Raw genomic sequence first — 8,132 nt, 5'->3', positions numbered from 1 at the left:
TGGGCAACAGAGCAAGACGCTGTGACACACATAAAAAAAGTTAAAAAAGTAGAAAGGATCGTTATCTTTTTGCTTTTCAAATTATTGGGGTCCCATTAAACTCATATGCTTCTTGTGCATGTACAGGCAGTTTTGCCAACAGAGAACAGCTAACCCACAAGTAACTTTCCAACGTGATGACACCGTGGGGGAAATTCTGGAACCAACCGTGAATCCACGTGACACTATGTCTAGCTAAGTAGACATTTCCTTCAAGCGTTTTTGATTTTGTAGCCTTGCTTTTACATTGTCAAATATCAAAGTGTGTGATTTTACAGTTTTTTTTTCCTTCCAGGTCTTGAATGTTTTCAGCGGCCTCTGGAAAACCTACAGGCACGGCCCTGGGAGGCTCTGGGTCCCTAGGAGCTCCCCTCCTGGGGTCATTCCGCGGTGTCCGGGGAATGACCCTCGCGGGGCTCGCGAGGTACTCGCGCCCCCCAGCGTCTGGATTGAGAAACGCACCCTGTGAAGATGGCGAACCAGCCCAGCCCCAAAGTGAGGTGGCAGAAAAACGAACCCATGGCCAAGGACTGGCTTAGTTAGCAGTAATTGTTTAAGTGTGTTTTGTCTTGCTGGGCTGCCCCCTCTCCTGGTCGTTTGGCTAGGGAGAACAGGATTTTGTTTGGGCTTTTTCTTTTGCTTTTTTTGACTGTGCCCGTTGGCGTTTGCAGGTTGCCAGCTTCTTCAGGTCCAAGTCTGGGCTGTACAGCTAAAAACAAAACAAACCACCAAAGAATTCACTTTTGTGTCATTCCTTGAGTCCTGAAATCCCCAGCTTGTCTGCCTTCTCTCCACCATTCAGAGTCTTGTATTTTTCTGTTATGATGCAATTTCCCAATCACTTTTTATTAATTTTAATTGACAAAATTGTAAATATGATGCATAGAACATGTTTTGACATAGGTATACAGTGTAAAATATCTAAATCAAGCTAATTTAACATATCTTTGACATACCCGTGACCATACATCCATGCTTATCTCTTTTTCTGTGATAAGAACACTTAAAATCTGCTCAGCAATTAAGTTTTTTATATTAAAAAAAAAGAGATGAACTGTCATGTCGCCCAGGCTGGTCTCAAACTCCTGGCCTCAGGTGATCCCCCTCGGTCTCCCAGCATGCTAGGATTACAGGTGTGAGCCACTGTGCCCAGCCTACTCAGCATTTTTCAAGAATAAAATACATTGACCATGTTGAGTCACCATGTTGAACAATTCCTCTTGCGCCCTTTGACCAACATCTGTTCAGTTCCTCCTCCCTCCCTCAGCCCCTAGAGCCACCATTCTACATGGGAGTTCAGCTTTTTAGATTCCACAAGTGAGATAGGAAGTGTTTGTCTTTCTGTGCCTGACTTATTTCACTGAACATGTCTTCCAAGTTCATCCACGTTGTAAACACAAGCTTTCTTGTTTTTAAAGTCTGAATCATATTCAGAGTCTCATGTTTTTATGTATGATGTCTAGTCCAGGGTTTTAGTTGTGCTTCATGGGAGGAATGGGGAAAATTACGTGTTCTTTGTCCATTTGAATTTAAGAAATGTACATGATTACACGATCACGTTTTGATCATGTGCATAGAATCACTACGTGTTTTAGTCATCAACTGCTTATTTCCTTTGTTCTCTCTTCCTCCCTCTCCTCCTCCATGTCTAATTCTCTCCATTTTTCAAATTCAGGCTCACTCTTTCTCCCACAGATTAGTCCCAATTTTCCCCCCTTTTTATCTCTGTTGGTCATGTCTGGACTTGGAATAAACCCTTTCTGTCCACATGGGCCCTGTCTGCCTCCTCTCACTCCTGGCCTCAGTGTCATCATTCATTCATCAAACACTAAGCATCTCATTTTGGGGACACCCCTGAACCTGTGATCACTCGGAGTTGACCGGGCAACAATATCTCCTTACGAAGCAGAGAGAGCAAGTGGTGGGGGGGGGTGGGAGTTGGGGGGGACCCAGGTGGCACAGAATTAAAATACAAGGGCACCCAACGTCACCAGTCATGAGGAACAAGAAGCCACAGGGAGGGATTTCAAACCCAACACCCAAGGTAAGTGAAAAAAGTCTGGCAACACCAACAGTTTTGGAGGTAGGTAGAAACCCTCAGTGGTGGGAGACACATTGGTAAAATCACTGTGAAGAATGTGGAAATACCTGGAAATGTTGCAAACGTCCAGATTCTGAAGCTTAGCCTATCCCTACTTGGCTTTATACCCTAGTGAGCTCCATGGAACTTAAGAAAATGGGTTTGGTCTGGGGCCAAACCCATTTTCTTAGATGGGTTAACTTAAGATGAGCCCTGGTCTGTGGGTCGATGGTCACGGGGGACCAGGTCAGTGGTGGCTTGGTCACTGCGGGGCCTGATCAGTGGGACCCAGTCTACAGGGCTTGGTCAGCAGAACACGATCTGGCTTAGTCAACAGGACCTGGTGAGTGGGGACCTGGTGAGTGGGGGCCTGGCAGTGGGGGCCTGGTTAGTGGGGACCTAGTCAGTAAGGACCAGGTCAGTTGGCTGCTGGGTGACCTCAGGCAGGGGGCTTGTCCTAGAAGCCTCCTTTCTTCCATTTGCAGGGAAAATGAAATCAACTGCACCCCAGAGAGCTACTGGGAGGAGGAGAAGTGCATTGAATATGGCCCTGCTATGCAGATTTAGCACTGTACATACAGAGTCCCCCGCAAGGGAGGAGGTTTCACCCACTGCCCTGCCCTGCCTGCATCCCCAGGACCACCCTGCCTGAAGGCAGAGGCTGGGGTGCACCCGCCGATGCTCTGATGCTGACCACAGGCCCCGGGGTGACAGAGATGAGGACATGGGGGCACACGTGATTGGGGAAGCCAGGGCCGGCCGGAGGAGAGACACACGCACACACATGCCCGCCCACATCCACCTGCACTCAAGTGCACAGACGCATTGCACGCACACATGTCGACAGTTCAGGGGGCAGAGGATGCCGTCTCTGGGCCCTGCTGACCCGTGCAGGGCCCCATGGTGATGGGTGCCATGAGCCCACGATGCACCATTACCCAGTGCCCAGATACCCGCCCGACTCTGTGTCGTAGAGCAGTTGGAGACACAGCGTGAGTGGTTCTGCCCACAGGACGCTTTCTAGGTGAGAGGTACATCTCTGCACCGCTGCTTGATCAGACTTAGGAGAGCGCGACATGCTCTCTTCCCTCCCTGCTGACTCGGGGACAGTCGCTACTGGGTGGGTGGCAGCTGCCCGAGGAGGGTCATCCTCGAGTGCTCACTGGGTGCCCGTTCTGTGCTGACCGGGCAGACGGTTATCCTGTTCATCCCCACGGTGACTCCGTTCCGGGAACATGCCAGGAAGATCTCCAGTCCCGCTCCCCGGGACAGACCCGGACTGGCCCAAGGACAGCACCCTCACACTGTTCCCACGACCCTCTGCTTCAGTCTGGAGGGCCAGGCTGGGCCTGTTGTGCTGAGCAGGACACTGAGTCCTCCCAGACATGGAGCCCACCTTGACAAGACCCAGATCAAAGGCAGGAGTGTGGTGGGCACCTCCCCGCCCGGGCCTCCCCCCGGCCATGGCCTCCTGTGGACAGCTGGAAGCCAGGGGTGGCTGCAAAAGGACTCAGCACCTCCCAGTGGGAGGTAGCCGTGGGGGAAACTGGGTGTGGGCACCGACCCCTTCCATGCTGCTCCCCTGTCCCTAGAGTGCCTCATGAACCTGTCCCAGTCTGGCCTATAAGGATTGGTTCAGGAGCCGTTCTCCCATGCCTGGGCCCTGGAGGACAATGCAGTTCTCATGCACTTTCGGGTCTGCATGAGGGAACTATGAGGAGACACTGGGACCTGCCACCCCTAGGGAGGCTCCAGCATCAGGTCTCTGTCTGAGTCACCCTCTGGGGCAGTCGATAGTGGAGGGGGCCTGGGTCCCTGCAACCCCACTACCTGGACCTTCCTCCCAGACCTCTTCCTCCTCTACAGAGAAACTCCCACAGACAGACCTGCCGGTTTTAAGGGGATGTGCTGAGTGCACATGTACTGGACATGCTGCTCAAGACAGGCGGGGGTGCCCCCTGCACCTTTTACACTGTCTCCGGTCTGTGCCAGCTCCCTGCCCTGCCTGTGAGCATCAACAGACGCCAGGAGGATCAGGGTCCCCTCACTCCAGAGTGCCCCTTCAGGGATGCCAGGTGAACAGGAGAATCAGTGTTTCTGGCCCAGAGGATCTGGGGAGAGGACACGGGCAGGAGCCCTGGCCCAGGGCCAGAACCAAGAGTTCAGCCAGGCGTGGGAATGGTCCAGTCCTGGCATGGAGTGGACGACTCCAGAGAGCGGATGTCCGGGGCCGTCTCACCCACTGTGGAGGCAGGCCCCCGTGTGAGGTGGCAAGACGGCCAGGTGACAGTGAGAGCTTCTTCCCACCCGAGCTCCGAATCAGGGCTGCATCCCAGGCCGCCCAGCCCTGGGATGAGGACGTGAGGCAGGAAGCCCCAAGCCAGCCCGAACCCTGTGTTACCTGTCCCATGGGGGATACCCAGGCGGCTGCACACACCCCTTGCTCTGGGATCTGCGACCTGCAGGGGTGTCCTCAGTGTCAGGCTAGGGTGGAGGACAGAGGGACCCCAAGGACTCCAGAGACCCAAATGTGCAGAACCCGGCCCTGCGAGGACATCTGATGGGCTTGGTGGAGAAGCTGGGTTCGTCTGCATTCTCTTCAGCCAAGCCTGAGGGAGGGACCCCAGCACCCCGAACTCTTCGGGTATTTCCTGGCATTGAACCTCTCTACAACGGGGATGGGCTGACCCTCCCTGGCCCACCAGCCCAGCTCCAGCAGCCCATGTAGGCGACTCCTCTGGAATGGGAGCCTGATCCTCCCCTACACTGGCCTGGCCAGGCTGTCCCCGAGGCCGAGGCCCAGTGACATGTAAAGGGGGCTTCTGCAGCGCCCAAGGCAGAAGGTTGCTCTCTGGGAATCTCCAGGGCTCAGGGTGTGGCCATGCCGTCCCCAGCTCAGGGCAGACCTTGGGTTAACTGGCCGTACCTCTGGTGGAATTCCATGCCAAAGCTTCCAATGGAGCCGGATGGCGTTGGGGGCTTGTGGTTCCTGTGGTATGACCTTGAACAGGGATGCTGAGCTCCTGTCACTTCCACATCTGCCCCGGATAGGCTCAACAGCTTCATCAGGGCCCTGACACCAGAAACTACTGTGGCCCGTGATAACCAAGAGGCAGGTCCAGAGACATTTCTCTACACAATGGCACCTGCATCTGACTCCTCTGGGCGGGCAGTGACCAGCCCGGTGTGGAAGGAGTTAAGGCAGCACCCGGCTAGCTGCTCCACAGCCCTAGATGGCTCTTGGGCCTTGGGAAGTCATCTTCAATAAGAACGCTGTTCACTCTAAGACTTCCCCAGAGGGGTGAGTGTGGCACCCCTGCAGCCCCAGCCGTCAGTAGCGTGCCTTGCGGCCTCTGACTCAACCTGCAGGACAGAGCCCCGCCCTCAAGGCACAGTTCCCAGGACCAGAGAGGCCTGGCCTCAACCTGAGCCCTGGGAGGGGAGGGGAGCTAGAGGTGTCACGTGCCTCCACAGTGGCCAGGATGACCACGCAGGGGACCCATGGCACTGTGGATTCAGTTGCTGTACCACTTGATGGCGCAGAATTTGAGAGTGATCTATGAGAACATGAAGTACTGAGCCCGTATAGCGAGCAGGACATCAAGGGCTGACTCGCAGGGGCTCATGGCCGCAGCAACTCTGGCCTTATATCTGCGGTGCAAGTGGTCTGCACCTCTGGACTGGCCCAGCGCACCATGGCTGCCCCTGTGCCTTGACCCACTGTGCCATGGCCATCGTACCACTCAGAGGCTTTGAGGCCCTGCCAGGTGCACTGCCCGCCTCCTTGAAGTTGCCTCTTAGCGCTTTCCAGCTGCTACTGCAGCTGCAACAGATGCCACCACAGAGTGCCTTCCAGCAGCCGATGCAGGCTTTCCAGGCGGTAGGGGTGCCCTGCAGCCGTGGCCTCAGCAGCTCCTCGGTGGCAACTAGGCCAGCCAGGACAGTGATGATGACGGGAACGACAAGTGGGATGGCAGCTCCATGATGGTGGACGAGCCAGGTGCATTGGGCAGAGGTGCATTCCTGGAACTCGACAGCTGCCTGTGTCCCCACGTGGGCAGGAGCTCGGTCACTGTGAGCCACAACCTCAACCACTACTCTGCCTTTTCAAGTCGGGAAGGGAGGCCTTTGTGCTTGGCGAGGCATTGGGCTCTGTGAAGGACAGGGACATGCTGTGTGCATGGTGCTGTGGCTGCTGTGGCTCCATGGCCCCAAGTGGCAGGAGTAGCCCTACCCCTGCCCGTGCACCATTGGCGACACCACTCAGTAGAACAAGTTCAAGGGCATAAAGAGCTACCTCTCCTCCAAGCTGGTGCATGGCTCGACAAGTCCTTGGACTGGCTGGATGCATGTCTAGTGAAATTCCCAGTCATCTCCATGCTCCACCTGCCTGAGAATCGGGCCATGGGCTGCCTCCAGGAAGACTCCATCTCCATGCACAGGAAGAGCCTGATCTGCGGGATGAGCCACACGGCCGGTCGCCTGGCGCTGGCGCAGTGCCATGTCCTCCAGCACTTCCTGACGTGCCCCAGCAGCACTGCGAGGAGGCCTGGAAACAGGGCAAGAGGAAGGCTGAGAAGGGTGGCGTGGTGGGTGTCAGCTCCTTCCTGACCCTGAGCACTACCCCCACCACTGCCCTCGACCTGCAGGAGGTGGAGCGCAAGATGGATGGCTGGAGACGCTTCCCCAAGAAGGTGGACCACAGCGCTGCTGCTCAGCCACAGGGCATGGAGCCCATGGCCAGGAGGTGAGGGGCTTCAAGAAGGAGCATCAGCAGGTGGCCAGCCCTTCTGTGACCTCAGCCAGGCCTTGGAGTGGGCCCAGTGGGCCTCTGGGTGGTCCTGAACCAAGCCATCCCCTTCCCTGAGGTGCCTGTGATGCCACTGGTAAGCTCTTCCGGATTGGCCCAGGCAGGACCTGGACCCCATCTTGCACCTGTTAGTGCCAGTCCCAGGGGCACGGGGCCAACTTCCCAGACATCCTCCACGTTCACAGAGGAGCTCTTACCAGTGTCACGGGGAGCAGGCGACTCATGGGAGGAGGGAAGATGGAGGTGCGGGGCTGATGGCTTTTAGGAGAGCGCTCTGACTGAAATTCACCATCTCTATCCAATTCCAGTAGAGACTTGAGACCACAGATGCAGCACGTTTTACCACAACAGATATTTTTTCCAAAAAGCGACCCAGAATTCGGAACCAGCTCTTCACAAAGATGAGAGTGTTGAGTGACTGGACGCTGGGTTGGGGATTTTTTTTCTGATTCAAGGATAATTTCTACGGCAGAATAAAAATGCCTATCAAAGAGCCATGGCCAGCTATTCGTGGTGGTACAAGGATGGTTTTGTGCTCAACTGAGGCCAGTCGAATAGAGAATTACGTAGGAAACAAAGAGCGAACACGGCGATGGAGTAGAAACAGCACCATGTGTTGTAATTTCGTAGGCGTCGGTGCTGTGGAAGTTCCTTCCTTCCTTCTCTCCTTCCTGCTGTCTGAGCCTCCTCCCAGCTTCAGGCATCCCCACGTCCTGGGCCTGTGCTGGGAGAGACACAAAGGACACAGTTGGCTGCGGTCCAGGGACTGGCACCATCAGGGGAGCCTGGTGAAGTCAGAGTGGCCCCTGAGGACCAGTCCTGGGATGACCGGGTCTAACTGACCAGGCCCCTCCTGACCAGGACCCCATCCACTGGGCCTTCCACGACCTGGCCTTCACTGAATGGGCCCCGATGACCAGGTCTCCACTGGCCCGGTCTCCCACTGACCAATCCCCAGTATCCAGGCCACACTGACCAACACTGCTAACTAAGTTTTCATTGACCAGGCCCCCGATGACCAGGCCTTACTGATTGGGCTCCTCCTAACTAGGAGCCTGCTGACCAGGATATCATTGCCCAGACCCCACTGACAGCCGCCCCCCATCCCTCCCCCACTTCTGCCAAGCCCTCATGGATTAGGTCCAATGATCAGGCAGCCACTGGCCAGGGTTGCACTGACCAGGTTCCTACTGATCAATCACC

The 8,132-nt window shown here is 55.6% G+C and overlaps 1 pseudogene; it reads right to left on the bottom strand.

Moving 5' to 3' along the window:
* Window positions 1–864: 864 nt before the first annotated feature.
* On the bottom strand, window positions 865–7,705 carry LOC105494027 (uncharacterized; annotated as a pseudogene).
* Window positions 7,706–8,132: the final 427 nt, after the last annotated feature.

The sequence above is a fragment of the Macaca nemestrina genome, chromosome 20 (genome assembly GCF_043159975.1).
Source record: "Macaca nemestrina isolate mMacNem1 chromosome 20, mMacNem.hap1, whole genome shotgun sequence".
In the NCBI taxonomy this organism is placed as follows: domain Eukaryota; kingdom Metazoa; phylum Chordata; class Mammalia; order Primates; family Cercopithecidae; genus Macaca; species Macaca nemestrina.
The sequence above is the reverse complement of the archived record's forward strand: the minus strand, read 5'-3'. Positions and strand labels throughout refer to the sequence as shown.